General features: G+C 42.3%; 1 protein-coding gene across 1 annotated transcript in view; it reads left to right on the forward strand.

Moving 5' to 3' along the window:
* Positions 1-20,378: 20,378 nt before the first annotated feature.
* Positions 20,379-26,452, forward strand: part of Lipc (lipase C, hepatic type) — a 125,977-nt gene continuing 119,903 nt past the window's right edge. Inside the window, exon 1 of the mRNA XM_004855734.4 lies at positions 20,379-20,708. The gene's annotated coding sequence lies outside the window, so the exon portion shown is untranslated. The remainder of the gene's footprint in view (positions 20,709-26,452) is intronic.

Genomic DNA, 26,452 nt, shown 5'->3' on the forward strand with positions numbered 1-26,452 from the left:
CTGAATGACCATTGTGTGGGGATATGGTGATGATCTCAAACTGTAAAATGATTTTCAGCTACATAGTTGCCAGATTTTAAACCTCCATTGCCTGTTTGGAGATGAAGCATATAGCATGCTCCTTTATCATCCCCAGGTTTGATTCCATCCCCAAAGCCAGGTCTTATTGATTGTTTCTGGCTGAATGGAGCACTGTGTTCAGAAGATTTCCATAGCTGTGTAATGTGATAGATTAGTAATGCCTGCCAAGGACAGAGGAAAGGAGCAAGGAGACCCACTTTTCCTTCCTGTTCTACATTAGCTGCTATATATTATAAATATATTTTTTAAATATTTTAAATTTCATTTCCCTTCTCAATAAACAAAGCTCTTCCATTTCCACATTTTCTATCTATGGCTATGGTTCGGACATGGAATTTATTGCCTCAGGGACTAGGAGCAGTTGCATTTCTCCAGAACAAGGAGATCATGGAGTAAAAAAGAAGAAAAATACAATGTAGAGCAATTTCTAATGGATGAAAGGGAAAGAAGAAGCCCTTCCTAGAGGAAACACAGGGATCCAAAAGGTTGAAGCCAGGGAGAAGCAGTTGCCTGGGGTCCCTCTCTGCTTCTGAGCCTCAGCTCTGGGCAGAGAGCGGGGTAGACAGAACCCTGTGTAGGATGACAGGGAAACTGAACTCAAAGGAGGTCCTATCTCCTTCACATTTGAGGTCCCAAAGGGAGATCCCCTCACCACACCCCTCTACCTATCCAGGAGTGCCACAGTGGTGTTCAGGAAGAGAGAAGACGGAGAAAGCACCCCGTGTGTCCCAATCCATATGTGACGTGAAGAGTTGAAAAGTTCTCACACATTCCTTGAGAGGGACACAGAGGCGTCCAGGGATGAGAGCAAGGCACTCCCATAAGTGGTCACTTAGGAGATGTCAAGTTTGCAGAGGTCATGGTTGACTGTCAAAGAAAAGTTCCATAAGGCCAGAGAGGTCTCAGATGGCATCCAACTGACCACCACTTCCCCAAGTGCCGAGTTATAGCACTGTGGATGTGACTGTAGCAGATGTTCATGGACAAGGTGTGGGCCAAAAAAGTCCTGCTGGAGGTCGGAGGAGGATCACCACCAAGAGTGTCTCCCTGCACCTGTGAAGATGTGTTGCTGCCCTTGCTTAGAGGCTGCAGAAGGTAGGAGGCCATGAGAGCCCCTAAACACCCCTACAGACGGCCTGGACTTCAAATCCACTAATTGCTCCAAAGGTCATTTTAACCCATAAAAGACTGAGTTTAATTAGCAATGTAAGCGATAGCATGTGGCATGGACAAGGTGGAACTGCCTTCTCCAAATCTGAGTCATGTCAGCATCTCCACCATCTCCCTCGCGCACCACACCCCGTGGACAGGTGTGGCCAATCAGCACCACCTGATGAGATGTGGCTAACACAGAAGGGTCATCTAGGTGATCTCTCAAGAACAGAAGGAAAGGTGACGATACTGTGGGAGGAAAGAAAGGGGGATCCAGAAGGATAACAGTAATAATCATTGTTGATTGGATGTGCCTCAGGACACAGGCACTTTGCATCCCCATTTCTGTAAGTGTGGCCTGGCCACCAGCAGTCAAAAAATCCAGAATGTGGGGCCATGCTCTAGACCTACTGCAGCACCCCCTGCATTTTCAAGGGGTCCCAGGTGATTTGCATGCAGATTCAAGTTAGAGAGATGTTACATTGGATGACAACGTAGTTTAACACAACAACTCTGAGTTTAAGAATGCTCCAATTTTGTAGATAAGGAAGCTGAAACCTCAGCCAAGTTCCACATATCTGGTAACTGGAAGAACCAAGAAATCAACCCAAACAATCTGACACCTCAGCCCACCCTCTTCCCTACACCAAAGGCATAGGCCACTTCACTGGTTTGTTTCTGCTCAAATGTGTGTTCACAATTGTATTGATGCAGGCCTAGAATGTTTTGGAATGATCTGTGGAGGTACAGAAGTGACAGGATTTCCTTTTCCAATATGTTTTCCCAAGTAAAATACCAGATAGCCAAGGTTCAGTCCATGTCCAGGATGCTGCATGATCAAATGCACCTGGTATTTTAAGGTTTTGGGCAATTCATAGCTATCGTGTCTAAATTGTTCTGCTTGTTCTAAATTTGCCCTGCATGTGTACCTTTCAAGAATAGCTCTTTTAGTTGATAAAAACCCCTTTTTCAAATGCAAATGTGTTTTTGAAATGTATCTGCTCAATCACTTCTCCCTCAAGATCATACTATCGCTGAATTACTCAAAAGGGATCTGTAGTGAAGCACAGAACATTTTTGAGCATAACCCTGTGGTGCTTTTCATCTAAAAAGGTGACTAACAGCTTGCATAAGCTTATAACCAGACTTAACGCTGAAAATCCCTGTGGAGTTTGCAAAGGGCACTGAGAAAGCCAGCCAACCCTGAGAAACATAAATATCTTTCCATGCTGACTTATCTACCAGTCATGAAACCGGTTGGATTTTAAATTGCTGTTACTCATTTCAGCCCTCTAACCTCTATTTTCAGGACAGAGTTGAAAAAGCCCTCCTCCTTCTGTTAAGAAAGATGAGTGGCTCCCAGCTAACAAATGTTAATGAGGTCATACAGATGGCCAAGAGTTCTGAAGGGACAAGAGACCTAGACACTGCTATTTGACATCAAGTGGGTAATTGTAAACATATGTTTGAGAAAACTAAATGACATCCAGTCCCAGGTCTGGAATGAACCAGCTCTTTGACCTTGGGCAAGGCAAGGCATTTTCCTATGTTCACTTTCCTTAGACTCAATGATTTCTGAAGGTTTCTTCTCTCTCCATAGTCTCATGTTTAAAATCAGATCTTAATTATGTGCTAAGTACAGTGCAGCATATTTAATCTGAAGGATGGCATACTGATATAGTTAGGAGGATGAGAAGGCAGCATGGAAATTACTCATTGCATAATACAGAATGCAAAATACCGTCTGCACTCTCTAAAACTCTAAGAACCTGTGCATTTGGAAAAAACTGGAAGAAAAGAGGGGACAAAGAAAACAGAGTAAGATCATGGCCGAGTTTGGTCTCCATTTATTTTGATTTCCATTAATTTGCTGTTTGCCTGCTGTTTAATTATCATGTTTTTATGGGAGTGTTTCTTCATGTTACATGGAAGATCTGCCTGCTAAGTTGCTGCTATTTATTTCCTTGGTCACCAAAGTGGTGTAGGGTAGGGTAATCTCATTCCTAACTATGGACTGTGTCTCTTTCAGAACTAAGTATCGCTTCTCGGCCTTTTGGCTAAAATCAAATGTAGAACGAAGTATTACTTCCAAAGTGGTCACAGGCCTGTGTTCGAGGAGCCAGACACTCCCCATTCTCTACACTCAAACCTATAACCGTCACTACAGTCCTCATCCTTCCTTCTCCCTCCACTGTGGACTGGGGAAAGAACAAGTATTGAACACAAAGGCGCAAACAAGGTAAAATAGCAAGAATGGACCTGGGCATTTGCTCTGTCCTCTTCCGAGATAGTCCATGTGGAGCACCTGCCTAGCCCATTTAGGGTGTTGGCTCTTCGCAGCCCACTTGGAACCACCACCAAAGACCCCCAGCAGCCATGTTGGACAATGTCTCCACTTCCCACACTGGTGATATTTGATCGACAGAACTGGATGTCTGACCCAAGATGGCCTTTTTCCCAGAGATTTGAAATTGAGATCAAGAAAAAGCCAATCTCTAGACAGTAAAATCTGAAACAGGTCATAGGTGCTATGGGGTAGGCATTGTTTTATTGCCTATGTGGACTATAAAAGCAGAGAACGTTCATGGGGGGAGGCAGTGAGGAGAGGGTGAGTCTGGTTGCATTCTGCTCTCTGCTCCAGCCCTCCCTCAGGACTGCTGCCTCCTGTCCCTGGATTCTGTGAAACAGCTGGAGTCCTTATAATACAGCATTTCCCTTTCAGTCAATCTAAGGCAAGCTGATGTCAGTTATTTGCAATCAATAACACCCTAACAGTCCCCTGCCTCAGTCAACTAGGGGACTCTCCCAGCAGGCTGCAGGAGGTCCCATGTACAAGGTCTGCCTAGAGCCCTGCTTGTTTCCCACTGGGAATTTCTGCCACCCCGCCCACCTTGCAGTGCTCACGCTAGTCATCATCTTTGGTCTCCAGGCTTTGCTAGATGTTGTGCCTCAAGTGCTTGCCGGCCCCTAAGTTCCATCCCCAGCCTCCCCAACAGGTAAAAAGCCTGGCTCCAGGGGGTCTGCTTACTTCCTCCCTTTACTTTCAGGCTTGTGTATGATTAAAGCACTCAGACACAGTGCCACCTGGGAAGCTAGCTGAGCAGGCTTTGAGCTTTCAGAGAGCAAGCCAGCCCGGAGGAAGCTAGAGGGACAGTCTCACTGCTGCAGCCTGAGATGATGTTGTCCTCATTAGGGTCGGCTGCATTCTTTATTTATAAGGCTTTCCTGTGCATCCAGGTTAAGGGCAGGCAGTGCCTGGCATCCCTGTGCTTAATGAGGAATCAACTGCACAGTGAAAAAGTAGAACTGGGGACCTTCTGCCTTAAAGGGCACACAGAAAAGAAGAGAGCTCCTCCAATGCACCTGGGCTCATTTCAGGGCTCAACTCAGGCAAAAAAATGCCAAGAAATGCTTGTGACACTACGTGGTGGACACATGGGGCTTCAGGGAAGTCCTCTCTCATTGGTGGCATTATCATCCCTGAGGTATAGATGGCTCAACTGAGATGCAACTGAGGTTAAGCAACTGGCTGAGTTACATCAGGACAAAGTGGGACTGGTTCTCAGAGTGCTCTAGACCAGTGGCTCCAGCATCACTTGGGAGGGACTTGTTAAATGCAAGTTCTTGGGCCCCCACCCACACCTGCTCCATCAGACACTGGTGTCAAAGCCCAGCAGTCTGGATCTTAGCAAGGCCTCCGAGTGGCTCTGATGTATGCTAGAGTTCCTTACTATTTATGCAGGTGGCAGTCCAGCAGGGCTGACTAGAATTGCAAGATCCCAGGCCCTCCCAGAGTCAGTGCATGGAATCTGCACTTAAACATCCCCGGGCGATGTGTACTAAGTTGCCCAGCCTGGGCTCAAACTTGCAGTCCTCCTGCCTCAGCTTCCCAGAAGGCTGGGATTATGGGCACACACCTCCACGGCCAGCTCTTGTTTGCTCATTTTTGAAAAGTACTGTGCCGTGACCCACATGGCTGAAGGGTTTGTGGAGTGGAAAACCACAGTGAGAGATTAAGAAAGACAAAGAGACATAATAAGGTATAGGTGGGGCCAGCTGGGGCTCTAACTCCTGGTGGGACGAACAGAATGCCAAGCAAGTGGCCATGTGTGTATTTATAGCGGTAGGGATAGGGGAAGCGCACGAGGAGGTAAAAGGGGCTGGTCTGTAACCAGAGCCAGGGGAGTAGCCAAGGTCTGCAGAACATCATGCTTGATTCTTTTTTGGAAAATTGGCAGGGAGGAAGACAGTCCTCTTTTCTGCAAGGCCTTGCTCTGCCACGCCCTCTTGTCACCTGTTTTTGTTGTTGTTGTTGCTGTTATTGTTGTTTTGCTGGGGCCCTGTCTCATCTGAGGAGGAAGCGAACAAGATGCGTGTGTTTTTTACCCCGGGCCCCTGCCTCATCCACAGGACAGGGCGAGTTAGGCATAGCCATAGTGATCTACAGCACAGTGCTCCCAACAGTACTGTACTTCACTGTCAAAAGCAAACAGATGTCATTTAACATAGTAAAATTTTAATGCTGGTTGAAGTCCAGAAAAGAATGAAAAGAGGGGTCAACTATGACAAAATACAGTAGAAGAAAAGACGCACAGATTTCACTAACATTTTTAAATTCTACTTCCATGGGGGCTCAAAGGAAAGAAAAACCAAAGAAAGCATTAGGCTGAGGAACTTATATACCATTTTAACAAAAGGTGATAAATTGTAGAGAAGTGACTAAACAAAGAAAGCAGGAGGTTGAGCTTTTAGGGGTGATAAATTGTGGAAATGTGACTAGGAAATATATGTAGGAAACTAATGGAAGATAAAGGCTGTTTTAGTAAGGTCTGTGTATGCAAATGTAGTAAGGTGCCTGTACCCCATTTTCAATAAGGGCTGTCTCCTTATCCTGGTGCAAGGGAAGGGGATTATGTATTATTTTTAGGCAGATAAGAGAAGGGGCTGAGAGCTTTTCCTGTTAATTCTCACTTGCCTTCCCCTCAAAATAGTCCTTATGCTAAAAGTGGAATATTTTAGGGCAATATATTATGCATGCCTTCACCAACAAGAAGTAAGCAACTGTAAGGCTCATAAAGACAAAAAGGCCCATCCTGCATCTGCCAATTCTGCTACTATAGCAGTGACATTGTCTGGTGGTGGTTAAAGTGGAAATCACCACATCTTACTGGTTTAAAATGGTCCCTTGTTTATTTTCTAAATGTTGCTATGCAATATATGCTTTTATAGATAATCACTAAATTACCATAAGCATTTGAATAACTATGCATATCTTAGAATACAAAGCAAATATTATAGGCAGTGAGTTAGAGAGAAATTAATATACAGTAGGAGAGGGGCTGGGCTCTCAAGGAAGTCAGCACAAAAATAAAGACATCAGGCCGGGGATTTAGCTCAGTGGTTTCGCCACCTGCTGTGCAAGCGCAAGGACCCGAGTTCAATCCCCGGCACCAAAAAAATTAAAAAAAAATAAAGACATCAGAACTGTGGCTGGAGGTGCATCTGAAGGCCAGGCCTCAAGATAAAGATGCAATGGCCAGGCCTCCATGCTTCCCTAACAGATACACAGTAACTTGCTATTATACTGTAATTAGCACCACCTGGTCCAGGAAGTCCAGGTAGGCATTAGTGGCCCAGGTGGGTGACCAGAACATCTGGTCCCATGCCTTCCCCAAAATGCCTTTGTTCTTACCAGTGCCCTTGCTACATGACTCACTTCCCTACTGGATAAATATTAGCTAAACAGCTATACTTATAATCCTATAGGTTTATTATAGTTTGACTCACGTTGTACCTACATTGTATAAATCATCCCTGACAAAGGGCCTCAGTATCCACCCTTCAGGACCCCTCTTGGAAATCCAGGAGCTGCTCTTCTCTCTTATTTCCAATAAAACTCTCCTAACTTCTTCTTTTGGTTCAAGACTTCATTCCTTAATGTTAGGGGACCACAAATTCAGCACACTTGTCATCTATCAGGTTGGGAGTTGTATTTCTCCTATATCAAGACCACTAGGACTGGGGATTTAGCTCAGTGGTTTCGCTGCCTGCTGTGCAAGCACAAGGACCCAAGTTCTATCCCCAGTACCAAAAAAAAAAAAAGACAGTAACGACCACTAAAATGATGTGGAAGGAGATTACTTATGTAAAGCTTCTTAGCTAGGCATTAAGAGAGGTGAGTATGGTGTGATCCAAGACCTTAAATATGGCTCCAATAGTCATAGACAGGTAGGTGGGCTGATGGTAGATACATAAATGGGTATAAATGCACCCCTATATTTAAAGAGCAAACAAGACAGCCAACCAGATACTAACACTGATTATATATTGGAGGTAGGGGTTATAGTTATGTCTTACTTTTTAAATTTTTACTTACTTTTTTTAGTTTTTCTTCAAAGAATCTACCTTATTTTATTGTAATGAATAAAGTCTCTTTAAAAATCATATGTAATATGTTCATATTACTACTGGATACATGGGTTTTCTTCAAGAATTGAGGGTTTGATTCCCTGTGGGTCTAACCTTTGTATTCTACCCATGTGGAGAGGGCATTTATGTAATGTGTAACACAGTGCCCACCCTGAGATGGTCTCTACTGATCAACAATGCTGATGACTCCATTCTTGTAATGTGGTAAGTTTGTCCTCAGCTAAGACTGAAGCACCATAGTACACTTTGTCCCTCACCAAATAACTCCAGTTTGCAGTGCTTTTAGCTTGGATCCTGTCCCTGTTTTTAATGGTTTCAACATCTTCGGATATTCCTCATTATTTGTCAGAGTCTCTGCTGTTGCATGTTTTCACCTCTTCTCTAATCTGTGGCTTCCCATACACTGAACCTTGGAAATTAGATGGACTCTGCACTGTAGCTGAGGATGAAAATTAAATGTTTTCTGAGCGAGGATCAAGGAAGGCACATGAACTTTTGTATGCAGGTTTTCTTGCCTTCTTGGTTTTATGTGGTCTCTTCTGGTTTGTCTGCTGGTTCCTGAGTGTCTGCTAAATTGGTGAAGCTGCTGAAAACAGTCCTGCATTAGTGAAGTGGTGGTGTTTCTGGGAGCAAATAGCTCCTTGATCAAGAAAGAGCATGACTCTGAGTCTCGGGAAGTCTCCCTCCGAGAGGAAGCTGCAGACAGCAAGAACAGAGCCAAGTGGGGGTCTCCTCTGCTGCGTCAAAATGAGGTTATTTGGGTTCACCACCTGGTTATAAGATTCGACAGATGGCAGGGCTGAGTGGCTGCTCAGAAAGAGGGTAACCAGCCAACCCAGCATCCCAGCCGAGTGGACGCTGTTCAGCATGTGACGCACATAACTGTGCACAGCACGGGTAATGAGGCGTCTCTCATGGGGCCCTCCCAACACCAGTCACCTGAGCTTGTCAGACAGCCGTGCTCACAGCTGCCGTGGGGATGGCACAACTCAGCTCTGAGGCAGAGGGGACAAAGGGGGAGAGAGAGACGGGAGAATGGGTGGGGAGGCAGGAAATGGAAGAGGTGCCCCTGTGTACTGCCATCCTCAGTACTGGAGTAGTTCCGGTCACCGGAAAGTTCATGGCTCCCAGCTCTGGGACACTGCTGACTCCTGCCCAACCTCACCTAATTCTCAGTGGGTTTTTTTCTTGTTATTTTCAATTTTTATGAAAAAAGTAATGATATTTTCATGGCAATGCAGGAAAAATGAGCTGTGACTAAAGTTGGTTTTGAATTTTGACACTTCTGGTCCTGCTCTGACCATGACTGAGGTGGGTTTGCTTTGGGAAATTGAGTGGGGCTGGGTGGGGACAGGCAGGAGGGCACCCACACCTTGGCTGGAGCTGTAAGTTGTGGGGTAACAGGCACAGGATCAGGGAGCACTAAGAGCAAGAGCTGGACAGGAAAGTAGAGGCGCGAGGCTGTGCCTGAGTCGGGCATTGTAAGCCATGTGGGGTGTTGGCATTTGTCATCCCTCTGAGCTTCTCTTCATTCCCCACCAGACCCAACACAAGTTGCCTGAATCCATTTCAGGTTTGTGACAGTTGATTCATCTACACAGCAAATATGTCCCATTGCCGGGCACTAGGAATATAATGCTAAACAAAAAGAAACTGCCCTTCCTCTCCCTGAAGTGACTGCTGCACCATGGGGGTTGCACAACAAGTGGAGTCTTAAGGAAGGAAAACACAGGTTATTCTCTTGCTTGTGCCTCTCCTGTATGCAGATGACAGGTGAGGATTACAGGGCACCTCTACACCCATTTTACAGGACGTAAAACTCGTGTCTCTCTAACCCAGCATTGCCCCTTTAAGAACATAGTTTAAGGAGGACTCTTGGTGTGGCTAAGATTTTAGAAAAATGATGTCTCCTTGTAAGTTATTTATATTGACTAAAAACGAAATCAGCTGTATTATAGGGATGGTTAAATTGATTGTGGTATATCTATACAGTGGAATATTATGCATCAATTTAAACAGCTTGTAAAGAATGCTTCATTCCATACACAAATGTTTATTTTATAATATTGAGTAGAAAAGCAAGATAAAATTTTGGTTCCACAAAATAAGCCATGAAAATAAAACAATGAATGGAAGAAATAATGTTTACATATTAATGATTAGAGTGGTGAGTGGAAGCCCTGCTTTTATCCTATCCTGCCCTGTCACATTTCTCCTCCCATCAGTCTTGCCCCATCCCATAACTCATACTGTAAAATGAGGGGGTCAAGATTTCCCTGTTCATATCTTCCATACTTCAGAAATAATTAAAATTAAGCAAGCCTATCTAATAAATATCTGCTCCCCAGTATTCTTCTGCCCACTTGGCTTGGTCAAAGTAGAATCATATGGCTGGGCATGGTAGTACACACCTGTCATCCCAACACTTTGGGAGACCCAGGCAGGAGGACAGCAAGTTCAAGCCCAGCCTGGACAACTTAGCAACTTAGGGAGACCCTGTCTCAAAAATGAAAAATAAAAAAGGATGGAGGTATAGCTCTTATGAAGGCCCTTGGTTCAACCTCCAGCATTCTGCAAAACAAAAAAAATAATAATTGAAATAAAATAAAAGTAGAATTGTATGGATATAGTTTATAACGCAGATAAAGAAAAAATATTTTTTAAATGAGACCAAAGCATTAAAACTTCTGTCTCAGCATCCAGATGAAGGCAGATTGTGTTCTGGTTAGACTGCTAATAGTGCCTGGGTTACAAATTAAACTGGAGGTATCTGTTCTGAGAAGAAGGAGTAGACATACTTCTCCCTAGTCCTCCCGTGAATCCAGTTATGAACCCTAGGAGTTGTGTCCAAACAAAGACAAGAATATTTAAAGGTGCAGAGAAGACAGTGGGCTGGCCACAGACCTCAAGAGCTGAGAAAAAACACTGTGGTGAGACCCCTGAGGTTTCTTTTTTCATTGTATATCACAGACTTGGAGCTAATGAAGCTAGCAAACCAGAAATGTTACAGGGTGCAGACAAAAAATACCCCAAGAGACTATTTCTAAACAGAGAGCCAGAAAAGAGGCAGCCTACCAAACAAAAACATCTTTTTTAAAATGTATATTTATCAGTACATATTTGCAGTAGGTAATGACTGCATTTATTGTGGGGAGTTGACACGGGTACCTAACACGTCTTCATTCTCTTTATGCCCCTCCCTCCCATCTCTCGGTCCTCTCCCCATTTGCAAAAGCTCCTTCTCCACTTTTTCCTTCAATTCTTTCTTTCCTATCCCTTTTCCATCCCCTTCCCCTTCTCTCCATGTCTTATCCTCCCTCTCATTTGAAAAAGATCTTTCTACTTCTTATCTATCTTTTCTTTTCTTCTTTATTTCCTCTGTATTCACATTACACTGATACAGTACAAGCATACCCATGTTTATAGCACCACAATTTATAATAGCTGAATCACGAAATGTGCCCACCAACAGATAAATCAATAAAGGAAATGTAGTATTTATATACCATGGACTACTACTGTGTCATAAAGAAAGATAAACGAGGCATTCATGGGTAAATGGATGAACCTTGAGACCATACTATTAAGTGAAAGAAATCAGACGCACAAGCTGAAATTTCTCAAGGTTTCTCTATATGAGAAACTCCCCAGCCGCCCCCCCAAAAAGCTTTAAAACAATAATTGCTCTACCTCATACACAGAAAAAACATGGCCCAGCCTCCTCCACACCAGCCAGAGCTGGGTGGGTAGCTCACACTTCCACTTTCCCAGGGTTGTAGCAAGGTTCCTGTTGTGGCTTGTGTCTAGAGGTCCCCCCAACGCCTCATGGAGTCTTTTTCAGAGGTGGCTGAATCTGGAATATGTGATACTGGCATTAAGGGCGGGTGATTACTAACCACTATATGTCTAGGGCCGGGGATTTAGCTCAGTGTCTATATGTGAGTTATTGGGTTTTGTTTTGTTTTGTTTGTACCGGGGATTGAACTCAGGACCTGTGCTTGCCAGGCAGGTGCTGTGCTGCTGAGCTACATCCCCAGCCCTGTGAGAGATTAGTTTGGCACCATCCTAATCCCAGTAGTCTGGATGGGATAAAGGGGGTGGAAAGATGCTATTAAGGTCCCTTGTTGCTTTTGCTACCTTGTGGGTGCCATGAACTGTTTCTTCTCTGCGATGCCCCCCTGCCATGCCTCCCTGCCTTGGAGCCAGCTGATTATGGGCTGAAACCTCTACAAACTGTGAGCTAAATAAACCCTTTCCTCTTTAACTTTGGGTGTGAGGTATTTTGTCTCAGCAAGGAGAGAAAAGTAACTAACACAGTTACCAACATCCACCAAGACAGTATCAGAGAAGCCTCATGGGAGCTGGGAAGGTCACCTGCAGCAGTCAGTAACACGCCCTTCCAACAGGATCAGTGGAGATGCCATGGGGAGCTGGGTTGCTGCTTCCCCTTCCTTAGTGGGGCTGTGCTACTGAGGGCCTAGGAGAGAGTTGGGGCTTTTGCCATTGCTCACATTAACAAATCCACATCTACAGTAGCGCAGTGCAGGCTGTAGCAGGTCCTGGGCTTCCACCCCACCAGGCAGTGCCAGGGAGTCCTTCCCTTAGGTGTCAACAGAGACCAAATGGGAAGCTGGGCTGAGAGCAAGAAGCCAGAGGCCTCCCTTCTCCAGCAGAGTGGCATCAGAGAAACCCAACTAAAACAGGATTTTAATCGGGCTTTTAAAATGTTAGGATCAGCTCCAGAATCATGATTTGCAAATGTCCAGATTTCAATGAAAAAGTACACAGTACATCAAGGACTTGGAAGATCTTAAACTGAATGAAACAAAACAGTGAACAGATGCCAACACCACAATGGCAGAGATGTTAGAATTATCTGACAAACATTTTAAAGCAGCCCCAGTAAACATGCTTCAATCAGCCATTATGCTTAAAATGAATGAAAAAAATAGAAATAAAGGAGAATCTGCTCAACTTCATAGGAAAGCATCTACCAAAAAGAATTCAACATCATATTGAATGGTAAAAAGCTAAATGGTTTCTTCCTAAGACTGAGAAAAATGTAAGGTTGTTAGTTTTTGCCAATCATATTGAATACAGTATTGGAAGCTCTATGGGTGTGAGGTGAGAAAAATGGAAGGGATACAGGTCGGAAAGGAAGAAATAAAGCTGTCTTCAGAATACATGGTTATCTATGTAGAAAATTCCAAGGACTCCAAAAACAAAATTAAACAAAATAAAAGACTCCTAAAACTGATACATGAGTTCAGCAAGGTGGCAGAATACAGGATAAACATACAAAAATCTATCATATTTATATATATGGCAATGAAGAATGACACTGATATTAGAAATCCAATGTCATTTCCAATCACAAGATAAAATAAAATATTAAAATACAATAGGTGTGTAAGTCTAACAAAATATGTTCAGGATTTGAATGCCAAAAACTACCCACCAATGAAAGAAATCAAAGCTGACCTTAAAAAATGGTGAAACATACCATGTTCACAAATTGGAAGACTCAGCCTAGCAAAAAGGCCAATTGTGCCCCAAGGTGCTATAGAGGGTTCATGTAATTTTTATATAAGTCTCAGCAAAAATTTTGTAGAAATAGAAAAGATCTTTCTAAAATTGGCATGGAAAGGCAAATGAACCAGAATAGCTAAAATATTTTTAGATACAATGTGAAGAATCTGCCCAATTGTAAGACTTCTTTTATAGCTATAGCTGCACAATCAGGACTGTCTGGTAATGGAAGAGGGATAGACACAAAGATCAATGGCACAGAAAAACCCAGAAACAGGCCCACAAAATATGCCCAACTGATAGTCTACAAAGGTGCAAAGGCAATTTAATGGAGAAATGATAGCTTTGTCAAAACATGGTTCTGAAACAATTTGATAATCTATGCCAAAGGGGGGGGCAAGAAAAAAAAACTTCTTGACCCAACTTTTTCATGCTTTATGGAAGTTCAACTCAAAATTGAACAGAGACTAGGTAACACATAAAAATATAAAATTTTTAGAAACAAAACATTTGAGACATTTTAGACTTGTCACCTAAGTAAGGTACAACCCATAAAAGGGAAAATTGATACATTGGACTCCATCAAAATTGAAAACACTTGTTCCACCAAGGACTCTGTTAAAAGGATAAAAGACAAGATACGGACTGGACCAGGCATGGTATGCATGCCTGTAATCCCAGCACCCAGGAGGCAGAGGCAGTAGGATTGCCACAAGATTGAGGCCGGTCTGAACTGCATAGTGAGACCTTGTCTCAAAAACCAGACTGCAAGAAACATGCACAAACTGTGTGTCTGACAAAGAAGGAATATCAAAAATATATGAGGAGTTCTTGAAACTCAAAAATAAGAAAGTAAAGAACATGGGCGAAAGGTGTGAAGAGACAGTTTTAAAACAAAATCCAAGCTCAGTGTCACAGCACACACCTGTAATCCCGGCACTCTGAAAGGCTAAGCCGGGAGGATCACAAGTTTCAGCCAAGAGTGGGCAACGTAGCAACTTAGCAAAGCCCTCAGCCATATGGAGAAAGACGGATGTATGGGCTGCATAGGAGAAGGGCAGGTGGCAGTCAAGGCAGGAGACAGGAGCCCGGCAGCAGGGGCAGCAGGGCAGGGGTGGTGAGAAAACCCAGAGGCAGGCAGCACCTGCTCCCAGCAGAATTCAGTCCGACTCTGGGTGGCACCACCAGGCACTCTCCAGGCTTCCTCCCCACATCTTGGAATATATGAAGTGCTGTTCTAGTCTCAAAACTAGTTTCCCTTCTGTCTGCTTTTCTCTTCCCAGCAGACACGAGACTATAAATTAAGACCGTCCCCACTCTGTGTCTTTCGGGCAGCTCGTCAGAAGCCGAGTGCTTTTCAGGACTAAATTGCTGAGCTGGTCCCTTGAGGTGGGGATGTTCTCATGACTCACTTCAAGGAGTTGTCCCCATGCCAGCCGCTGTCCGACGCACATCCTGCACCAGGAGCTGCTCCACTTCCTCCCATGCCCAGGCCCTTGACTCTCCTCTTGCCACATGGGGGAAGAGGTGCTCTAAATGGAGGGGGCCGAGGCACAAACACCCTGGATCACAGAAGGAGCAAAGGGTCTTGAATTTCTACCATTCTTCTGGCCTGGGTTTAGCCCCACTGTTCTTGCCCATCTCTGCCCCCTCTGTATCAAAATAGTCTTTGCAGCTCCTTGTCTTGGCTGTGCTCTCTTCACCCACTCACATCCTGTCTCATCATGTTGCACCTTCTATGTCTCGGCGCTTAAATATTGTCTTAATGTATTTGTTTCTTGTTCAGTCTTGGAGAGCTGCAGCATCTCCAGGCTCATAGGCTGATGATTCCTAACTCCTGGGTGGCTGATCTTTCTCCAGAACAATCCTTTTTGGGGAGGAACCTGAAACAAATCTTTCTCGCACACCAAGGTGTCAGCTCCCACTGCAGTCTGTGTGTTTCACACCCAGTGTAGCATGGAGCACAGCAGACTAAGAAGAGGCAAAGCTCAAGGTCAGAAAATCCACAGCAAGCAACAGCTTGAGGAGTTCAGTTAGAAGAGGTCAAGAGTTAACTAGACCCCACCATGTGCTGTGACACAGGAGCCAGGGATGAGGAGCTGGATAAGTGGGTGATATCACAAGGAAGAAGACTGAAGAAAATGAATCCATTCTTAGTAGAGGGAAGCTTGTAAAGGCCCGTGTGTGACTATCTCGTTTTGCTCCATGATGTCTCAAAGGGACCACCTGTCACCTGTCAGGTGACTCATCCGGCAGCCTGGGGGTCCACAGGGGGTATCCTGCCTTGGACACAGCCCTGCTGAGTGTTTCCGAGGCTTCTCACACAGCAGCGATAGGGTGAAGCCAGCAGATGTCTTCACACCCTGCATCACACAGAAAGTCGAGATTAGAGAGGAATAATTGACAGTGTCCCTGATCAAAACAGACACCTTGTCTCAGCATATTTAGTGGAAAATACATAGAAAACAAAAGCTGAGATTTTCATCCAGGCTGCTGGACCTAATACATCACTGCCAAGAAGGAAGTGTTTAATAAAATCTCAGTGTCATCTGGAGTAGGTATCATGTGGAGCAATAGTCAGCACTCAACCTCAAGGTCATGGTACTCAACCTCAAGGTCATGGTGCAGCACAAGGAACCAGCACAGCACACGAAACCATTAATGTTTACACCTACTGTGTGTCAGGCACCAAGCCAGGCGTTCATTACACCACAGCTGCCCATTAAAGTTCCCAAAGCAAGTTCAGATTTTCATGACACTATGTAACATAAAGTGTGGTTATCTCCACTTCATACATAAGTAAACTGATGCTCACCAAGGTTAGATGAAACGGTCAAGGAAATATAGGAAAAGTACTAAAAGAAAATATAGGGGAAAGTATTCAAGACTTCAATATAAGCAATGATTTTTTAATAAGACTTCAAAAGCACAGACAACAAAAGCAAAAATGGATAAATGGGATTATATCAAACTAAGAAGCATCTGCACAGCAAAGGAACCAATCTAAACAGACAGAACAGGAAGAAAATATTATTATAAACTATTCATCTGACAAGGGATTAATAGCCACAATATATAAGGAACTCAAAAAATGTAACAATAAAAAGCTATATAATACAATTTTAAAAAGGAAATTATCTGAATAGACATTTCTGAAAAGAAGATATACAAATGGCTAACTAGGATATGAAAAGTGTTAAACAGCATTATCCATAAGAAGCATGCAAATCAACATCAGCGGAGCTCAGAGGTAAAGAGTTTGTCTAGCCTATGTGAGCTCTTCATTCCCATCCCTGGAACTGCAAAAAGCAAAACAAAACATATAAACAAAAACCTCATAATGAGGTCATATCACCCAGTAAGAATGGCTATAATAAAGAAAACAAATAACAAATGCTAACCAGGATACGGAGAAAGGGAAACTTATCCGCTTTGGTTGGGAATGTAAATTAGTACGGCCACCACCACGAAAGAATGAAATCCTGTCTCTTGTGGCAACATCGACAGAACTGGAAGACATTATGTTAAGTGAAATAAACCAAGCCCAGAAAAACAAATACCATATTCCTCACTCGTATGTGGATACTCAAAAAGTTCATTTCATAGAGGTAGAGAGTACGACAATGCTCATGACAGAGTAGGAAAGGTAGAAGGACGAAGGACAGAGAGAGGCTGGATCATGGATACACAAGCAGTTTTTAGCAGGAATGTTGTTCTACAGCTCTACAGTAGGGTGATTACAGTATATAGAAATTTATCATATGTTTTACAAAGAACTAGAAGACAGGAGTTTCAAGCTCCCCAACACAAAGAGCTGTAACATGTTTAAGAAGATGGAATGCTACCTACCCCAATTTGATCATTCCCTGTGTATCACATTATCACACAACTATGTACAATGAAGCGTCAGTGAAAATCTTCATAAATATAGACAAAAACCTGAGCTCTGTGAGCAAAAGTTGGAGACAACGGCTGTTGGGTGGTCAATGAAGAGTGTCCGATTTGGTTAACCTTTTTTCCATGAAACTAAACAATTAACCCCCTTTTAGGTAAACAAGAAAACCCCACTGAGCCAGTGGGAACGATTTTTGTGTGTAAGAACCACTGATGGGCACGCACGAGGCTCCCTGACTCTGGCTCCTCCCGCCACTTACCAAGCCCTCATCCCTGCCTTCTTCCCTGAGGGACCAGGATTCACAGGGCATTGGGTAGGGTTTCTTATAACATAACACAACATAACAAAGCTAGATTCCATACGTTGATTTCTTTTTTTCTCACGTTGTTTCTATTTCAGCAAAAAGGAAGGAGGAGAGATCTTAGGGAGAGGAGCCGCATCTCTCAGAGATCACTCAGAGCGGTCTTACCACACCTCGGTGTTCATGATGAGCCTGAACTGCCCTTCAAAACAGTGCCCGGCCTCCACAGATGACCCCTCGATAGTGGGAAGCCCTGAGCCCCTCCCCGAAGAGGTGCTCACTGCCAGCTCCTTCCCCGCCCAGCGCCAGACTCCCACCTCTGTGGCCTTTATCTCAATGATTTCTCCCTGCTTTGTGACATCTATTTGAATACCTTTTTCTTCCCCCTCCACCTGAACGTCTAAGATCCCGGCTCAGATGTCTCCAAGGAGTTTATATGTGTTTGCACAAACCACGTAGAAATCCTTAACGACTACAAATTATCCACCAGGATCGACTCAGAGCCCTTTGGGCTTCTTTCTTTTGTGGAAGCTTGTGTTTACCTTCTATTTTCATGCTTTCAAGTCTCTGGCCTCACCAGGAGTCTTGCTCGTTTGTTCTTGGTGTCTCCTTCATTCGCAAGAAGCATCAATCAGCGTCTGCGACAAGGCAACCTCTTCGGAGAATCAAAAGCCACCGCGCATCCCGGCGCGGAAGGTGAGAAGACGCGTGGACATTGTTCGCGAACGGGCCTGCGCATCTGTTTGAAATGAATGAGCCAGACAACAGTGGCGGCTTCAAAGCCACCCTCCTCTGGGCCCTTCCGGTTGAAAGTCCTGCCCAGCACCGGTACCAGACACAGGGGCTGGTCTCCTGGGCCGAGACTCACCCCTGCGCCTAGCCGGGCCGGACAACTGGACGTCTTCTTCTAGTTTGGGTCTGCAAGGTTAACATGAAAGAGGTTTTTCACTTTCTCCTCAGGCATGTGCTTTAAAAATACATAAATATCCTTCACCAAGAGGTTAGTTCAGAAGTAAGAAAGGCATCAGTGCTGGAAGAACAGAGCTGCCGCTCCTCTGCTGCCGTGGCGACCGCAGCTGAGCCAGAGGATTAAGTCGCGCCTGGGCCCAGCTCCCTGGTCTCCTCCGAGCAAGGGGCCCTCTTGTCCTCCGACCCATTTTGTAGGATCGGAGAGCACATTGCTTTCTGTGGTACCTCATGGCTCTTCTGCAGATTCCTAATGACCCTAATGTGGATGAGGACCTAAAGCCTTGAGCTAGTGGAAGATTTAAAAGCATGTTCAAGACTCAGTAGATGATCATCCCAGTACGGGCTTGAGCGTGGCGCCTTCCTGTTTCATCTGCAGAGCTGTGCATGAATGCCAGGAGTCCAGAGCCCAGCACCTGGCCACCAGTGGGAAGTGGAAAGCTCTGATGTCCAGTTTCATTTATGAATCCACTACATCTCCCTTCCTAATTTCCCAACCTAATTTAATATGTCTGGCATTGTTTATATCTTTTTTAAGTGCCTTATGTCCTTTTGAGTCAAGCCTAAATATAAATATATTCATCAGGGCTGGGGATTTAGCTCGGTGGTTCCGGCGCCTGCTGCGCAAGTGCAAGGACCCGAGTTCGATCCCCGGTACCAAATAAATAAATAAATAAATAAATAAATATATTCATCAGAAATCCATTGATTTCTGACTACTAAGATGGGAGAGAGAAAAGTACAAAGCCGTAGGGTCCAGGGAGGGAAATTTGCATAATGCAAATCACCTAGAACATATTCTGTATAAAATCCCGTAGAATAATTTTACTATATTATTTTCTATTGAAGAAAAATATATGCACATAATTGGTTTCAAGAAAACTGGAGGCTGGGGGGTGTGGCTGAGTGGCAGAGCACTTGTCTAGCATGTGGGAGGCCTTGGGTGCCCAACACCAGAGAGAGAGAGACAGAGAGAGAGAGAGAGAGAGAAGGAAGGAAGGAAGGAAGGAAGGGGAGAGAAGGAAAAGCCCATGGCACTCCTGCGCAGGAAGTAGCCTGAATAATTATGGAACAGCTACTAGATGAAGTTGCTCCCACAGAAATTTGGGGAGTCCTTTCAAAAGCCTGGGGGCAGGCAACACACAGATCTGCCACACCATTAGGGGTTCCGGAAACCCCAGCATCCTGCAGATGGTTAAAGCATTACAAAATATGCCAAATAAATGAGAAAACTAAGTTAGACGCCATCCCCGAGTGAAATAATTCCACAGATAATGTCCAAATTAACCCAGGTAGAGGTCATTTTAATGAATCAAAGAAGAGTAGACACCATAGAGGACTTTTGAGTTTTGAGTCTCTCAATAATACTATGAGAAAGATGTTTTTTATCTCCACTTTTTTTCAGGTGAGGTTGAGGAAGGTTAGATAATTTGTGAAAAGCCACACAACCAGTGAGCAAAAGATCCGAGATTTAAGCTATGGCTGTCTTTTTCTAAGAGCCAAAGACCCCTTCCGTCTACTCCAATCCTCCCACGCTTATGTTGGGAACACAGACCTGAAGCCCCATCCCAGACCCGTGGGATCAAAACCTCTGGAAAGTGACCCGGAAATATTCTGTTTAACAAGAGGCCACGTGGTGATGATTATCCAAAAAGCTCAAGAAGACTGCTGTCCTGCATCAGGCGGGAACTGAACCGTCTCTCCCTGAGTGATAGAACAGAAGCCACAGAGATGTGATGCTCCTACAGCTAAAAATAAATCATGCCATTCTGGAGTTCATCCAATTGTAATATTGTAGAGTGGTTATTCCTCGGTTTGGTAGCATAGCATTGTGTTATTGAAGGTTATCTGGATTCTAAAATACCAAGAATGTTTTGAAAAGTTAAAAACAGGCTCGAACTGAAACCTCAGACTCCTTCAGCTGTGCTCCACACCATTTTGATCCTGGAGGGCAGGAGTGGACAGACAGACAGCTGGACTCTCTGAAGCTCACACAGACAGAGTGGTTCCAGCTGTGCTCAGCAGGGGCAGCGCAGGAATAAATCCTCCTACCTGGTCCTCTTCCACAAACCAGCAAGTTGCACAATCCAGGAAGTAGAAAATCTGTTGCCGCTCGGTTTGCTTTCTGGGTTTCTGTTTTTACACACTTGGTGTAGAGAGCTAGGAACAACACAGCCTGCAGCCTCGATAGCCAGTGCAAGTGCAAACTTCACATCTGTACAGCTGTGCACTGTGCTGAGACTGCTGAACCCCTGGATCAAGCCAAGGGTGGGCAGCCAGAGGCGACAGGGACCCACTGACCTGAAACCTGAGACCGCCGGGGGCTTGAGACCACTGCTTCCTGCAGGCCTTATTGTAAGTTACTCCCACTATCTCAAAGGGAAGTTTGAGATGTGATTACGGTAGAGCTGGTTACCCGCATTTGGAGCACAGATAGTTGCTTTATATGCTCTTGCCAAGAAACCTGCGTTGAATATTTCACAAATAATTACTTTAATTTGCTTCCATTCCTGAGTGTTCTTGATGTCCTTTACCCTTCACAAAAACTCTGTGAGGCTGGTGCGCTTATTAACATGATCTTACAGATGATAACTTGGTTTCCCAGGGTAACTGAGTGACTGGCAGAAAGTGCACAGCTAGTGGCTAAAAGCCGCCTCAGGGCACAACACAGCTGCCCCCAAGAACTCCAGGTATTTAGGACATTTCACCTCCCAAAAGACAACTCTCAGATTGGATTAAAAAAGTGAGACCCAGTCGGGCATGGTAGCGCACTCCTGTAATCCCAGCACACTGGAAGGCTGAGGCAGGAGGATCACAAGTTCAACTTAGTGAGAGCCTGTCTCAAAATGAAAATTTTTTAAAGGGCTGGTGATGTAGCTCTGCACAAAAGTCCTTAGTTCAGTTCCCTGTGTGGCAAATAATAATAGCAGTAACAATAATAATTTTTTACAGGTGTAGGTAACAAAAAGATAAAAAAACACTAAATAAAAATGCATATTGAGGAAATGCATATAAAAAATGAAAGCAGTTGAGGAAGTTAATATTACAAAAAAGAGATTTTTGAAGCCAAAATGATGGGAGCTACAAAGAAGCTCTGCTAATGTTGAAAACATAAAATCACCTGTGAAGACATGGATGACCATGGTTACAAATACAGAGAAGTAGAATAAATAAAAAGGAAGCAATTACAATGGGAGATTTTCATTCATTTTAAGGTTAAGAATTTAGACAATCTTAAAAATTAAAAACAAATTTCAACAGCCAAAAATTTAGATGACATTGAAAATGTGACAAAATTTGAAAAACTACAGAGGTTATAAATATGACACAATCGGGAAGTTAGAAGCGATAGACGTCTATCAAACTCAACCCCAGCATGAGTTATAAACTTTTCCCAGTACGTGCATCCCAGCTCTCAAGGGTCCAAATTCAATCAAGGGAAAAATATATTTTCTCACAACAGGAAATAAAATAATATTAATACTGTAGATAAAAACAATGAATGGAGGGCCGGGGATTTAGCTCAGTGGTTCTGCCACCTGCTGCACAAGCGCAAGGTCCCGAGTTTGATCCCAGGTACCAAAAAAAAAACAACAAATGACAGGAATGTGGGCCAAAAGTGTGACCTAATCTACAGCCTCGGAGCAGACAAGGGTTTAGATTATTACTCCGTCCCTCACTGCTATGTGATCTGGGTGATTTAATGAACCTCTCTGAACCTTGGATTCTGCATCTAGAAATCCACCTCCACTTGCAAAGTTGGCACGAACATTATGTGTGAAGCACATAAACTAAATGAAGACTTGACAGAGTCGAAACTATAAATCATGCAGTATGATTTCATTTTTAATGTTCTCATATTTTATCTAAAAATGGTCAAGAATTTTTGGTAATTGAAAGCAACATCTAGAAAACAGACATCTAAGTGCTAATCGTGTCTCTCTCCATGCTCCGAGATTTTTGTTCTCTTGTTTGTTTATCTGTAATTTTTCTACTGTGAACAAATAGTGCAAAATGAAGTAATGGTAAATATGAATATAAAGATGGACTTTTTCAGAAAAAAAGTACAAGAAGAGACTAAATATTGATGGATCAGGTGCCGTGTAGACAATGACTTAAGTTGCTGCTCTGTTGTCCTCTATATCTCTCTAGATGATAGATGATAGATGATGAATAGAGGGACATGGACATGGACAAAGACACGTATTTATCACGCAATCCTGGGGTAACTGATAATGAGAATGTGGACTATGGGATTAGATCATCATCTTGTATCAATATGAAATTTCCTTGCTTCAATGGTTAAATTTCTTGATCTTTATGAGAAAATGTCTGTCTTGGGAAATAGACAATGAAGTACTAGGTTTGTAGTCTCACATGGTTCAGAAAAAATTCATATAGACATAGAGACGGCGAATGAGAAAGGAATTAGAGAAAAATAGAAACAAATGGTGAATCTGGGTGAAGAATGCACAAGAGTTCTTTATATTCGTCTTTTAACATTTTTGAAAGTTTAACATTATTTTAAAATTTACAACAACCACAAATAAATTGAATGGGTAGAAACTTCTAACAACAAAAATAATTCTCCTCAGCAAAAAGGTGAGGTAGGAAATTAAAAACATAGTAACAATTTATGGACTTATATAAATTGCAAACATTGCCCACCAAAAGAAAGGGAGCTGTGGACAAGTCAGAGCTCAGAGGTGAAGATAGAGATCTATGAGCTTTTATCTTATAAAAATTAAAAAGTAAACTAAACATCTGACTTAAATCTTTGAAAGAGAATGAGGATGAAAATAGAAACTAATAAAAAGGAGAGAAATAAAAACTAAAGAAAATCTGTGGAAATAATAAATTTAAATGTTCATTCTCTGAAAAGATTACAAGATAGACAAAAACCGTTAGAAATGTAATAAATAAAAAAGTATAAATCCACAAAATTTTAGAATGACTGATGACTTAACACTGGATATAAAAGATTTTAAAATATAAATGATTGCAGTGTATAATTTATGATAATCACTCTGAAATATTTTAGCAAAATGGACAATACAAAATGTAAAGTTGGCAAGACCAGATGTGAAAAACATAGAAATAGTGATGAATGAAGGGGAAACTGAGAACATTGTTAAAGAAATACCTCATCCACTTAAAGAACTATTATGACCTAAACAACTTTACTGAACAATATTTGTACATATTTAAGAACAGATTTTTCCATGTCATGGAAAACCACCACTGACACCTGGTTCATTCTAAGAGATGCAAATCACCCTTATCCACATGCCTGTGAAAAATGCCACACAGATACATGCACACGTACACAGTCTTAGGGTGGCAATGTGCCCATGTGCCAATTCCAATAGAGATGGTTTGAAAGGTTGGAAACAGGCCCAGGCATGTAACAGAGTTTCCAAAAACAATTGTTGAATATGAATATGTGAATGAAGAAAACAATGCCAGTCGACTAGCAATGTCTCCTGAGGGCGTGAAGGACAGAAACTGCTTGTTTTAGCATCTGTTTAGCAACTTCAATTAATAGCAAGGCAGAAAAGTCATTTTTCCTGAGCTTACAGAATGCATCTATAAATTAAAATGATAGCATGTGATAACTTTAGAAAAGTGAAATCTAGCAATGCTAAAGATGATAGCCATTCACACAACACCTCTTATTAAACAATTACTTGCCTGGGATTTAGCTCAGTGGTTCCGCCACCTGCCTCGCAAGCGCAGGGTTCGATCCCTGGTACCCCCACCAAAAAAAGAGTATCTAAACAATTACTTTTGTGTGTGTGAAAGATTTAAAAGAAAATTCAAGAAATGAAGACATGAAGGATACCACTGAAGGAGAAAGCTATAAATCTGATTCTGGGAAAATTTAAACAAAAGCGCCCCAGGCAATGTGAAAAAACAAAATGCAAACTGGGAGAAAATATTTGTAATGCAAATAGCCACCAAGAATATTAAAAAGCAGTAATAAAAAACACTGATGAACTAATAGAAATATGGGCAAAAGATCTAAACAAGTACTTTACAACAGAGGAAACCTTAATGACCAATGGCACCCACAAAAGGATGTCCAGCAATTTCACCACTAATCAGAAAGTTGAAAATTAAAACAGTGAGGTACCATTTTATATCTATCAAACTGGTGAAAATGAAATAACCTGATATCATCAAGTGGTAACAATTAAGTGGAAAAATGGGAGGAACACTCACATTTTGCTGAAATATGTCTATTGAAATAACCATTTTGGATAATAAATTGTCAATATTCAGTAACACTAAAGGGATCCACAAATACTATTTCTGGGAGCAAATCCTAGAAGCTCTCATTTTTGGATAATGAATATCCACTGTAAAACAAAACAAGAAAGTAACAGCAAAACAAAACACAAATAAACAATACCAGTCTCCATCAACCTAATGAATAAATTGGGAGAAATTCATTTAGAAGGATCATTCATGACAGTTCTATTAACAGAGACAAATCTCAAAAATATAACACTGAGTGTAAACACATATCATGGTTAGAAATGTAGAATATAATAGCTTTAAAACAAAGTAATGGTAATATTTTATGGCCACATGCATAGGTTGCAAACATATATGAACAAGAATAAGAACAGCATCAAACTCAAAAAACATGGAGTTGCAGGCCGGGGATTTAGCTCAGTGGTGCTGTCCGCCACCTGCCTCACAAGCACAAGGTCCTGAGTTCTATCCCCGGTACCAAAAAAAAGAATGGAGTTGCTCCTGAAAAAGGAAAAATGGGACTAGATTTGGAAGAATTACACAGGAATACACTCATCGTTCTTCTCACAAATAAGAAGCACATGAGGTCGAATGTTAGGATTTAACAGAGCTAGGAAGCAGGTGACATGCATATTCACTATACTTAAGTATGTGTTTGAAATCATTAAAAGTTTTAAAACTTTGCTCCCCAATTTTAAAAATATACAAGAACATGTTAAGTGTATAAAATATGGCAATAACACGATCAGGGAATTAATGAGGAAAATATGCAATAAAAACAAGGATGGAGTCAATTCTATTTTGACCCCCTAGTAAAAAATACAAATTAAAAAATGTGTATCCCATTTAGCTTATCAATTTCACATGAAATTATAAAATGGAAGGGTTGTTTTGTGTTTTGGTTTGGGTTTTGTTTTTGTTTGTTTTGAGACAAGGTCTGACTATGTTGCCCAGGCTGGTCTCAACCTCAGGTTCCTCCTGCCTCAGCCTCATGAGTCCTGGGATTACAGGTGTGTGCCACCACGGCCTGGCCTGAATTGCAAAATTATTAATAATTAATGATAACAAAGGTGGAAGATGGGCTAAAGGAAAGGACATGCCCATTCACTGCGGGCAGGAACTTAAAATTATTTAAATTTACTTAACAATATATATGAAAAGGCAAACTAGATGTAGATGATAGGCAGATAGGTACAGAGATATAAAAACTTTCTTTCAGCAGTTCTACATTAAGAATTTATAGAAAAGAAGTAATTGGAAATGTATATGCATGTTTATAACAGTATTGGTTACAAGAGTGAGGTCTTAGACACATTAAACTTAAAAAAAACAGACGGCAAATAAGTCATTTAAGATACAGCTATAGAGGGCAGGGGATTTAGCTCAGTGGTGCCACTGCCTGCCTCGCATCTGCAAGGTCCTCCATTCGATCCCCAGTACCCAAAAAAAAAAAAAAAAAGATACAGCTGTAGAGTGCAATACACTATAGTTATTTCAAATAATTTTTCTGAAATAGTATTTATAGCCACTGAAACTTGTCATTAATAAATTTTTAGCACACAGTTGTTATCTACACAGGGTACTGACAAACTTGCATACTATATTACAGTTGTATTTTCAAAAATAAGTATGTTCACAGGAAAAATGATTTAGCAGTATCCATATCAAAATATCAGTAGTGGTTCTCTCTGGATGTAAAATGATAGATCTACTTGTGGTTTTTTTTATTTTCCTGTTTTTATTGATTTTATAATACCAAAAATGTTATCAAAAATAAAACATTCACCGAAATAAGATTTGGTTGATTAAAGATATACATCTAAAATCTAATAATGGAAGAA

This window comes from Heterocephalus glaber, unplaced genomic scaffold (genome assembly GCF_053883595.1).
Source record: "Heterocephalus glaber isolate CG9 unplaced genomic scaffold, H.glaber_assembly_v1.0 deba00001689, whole genome shotgun sequence".
Taxonomy (NCBI): Eukaryota; Metazoa; Chordata; class Mammalia; order Rodentia; family Bathyergidae; genus Heterocephalus; species Heterocephalus glaber.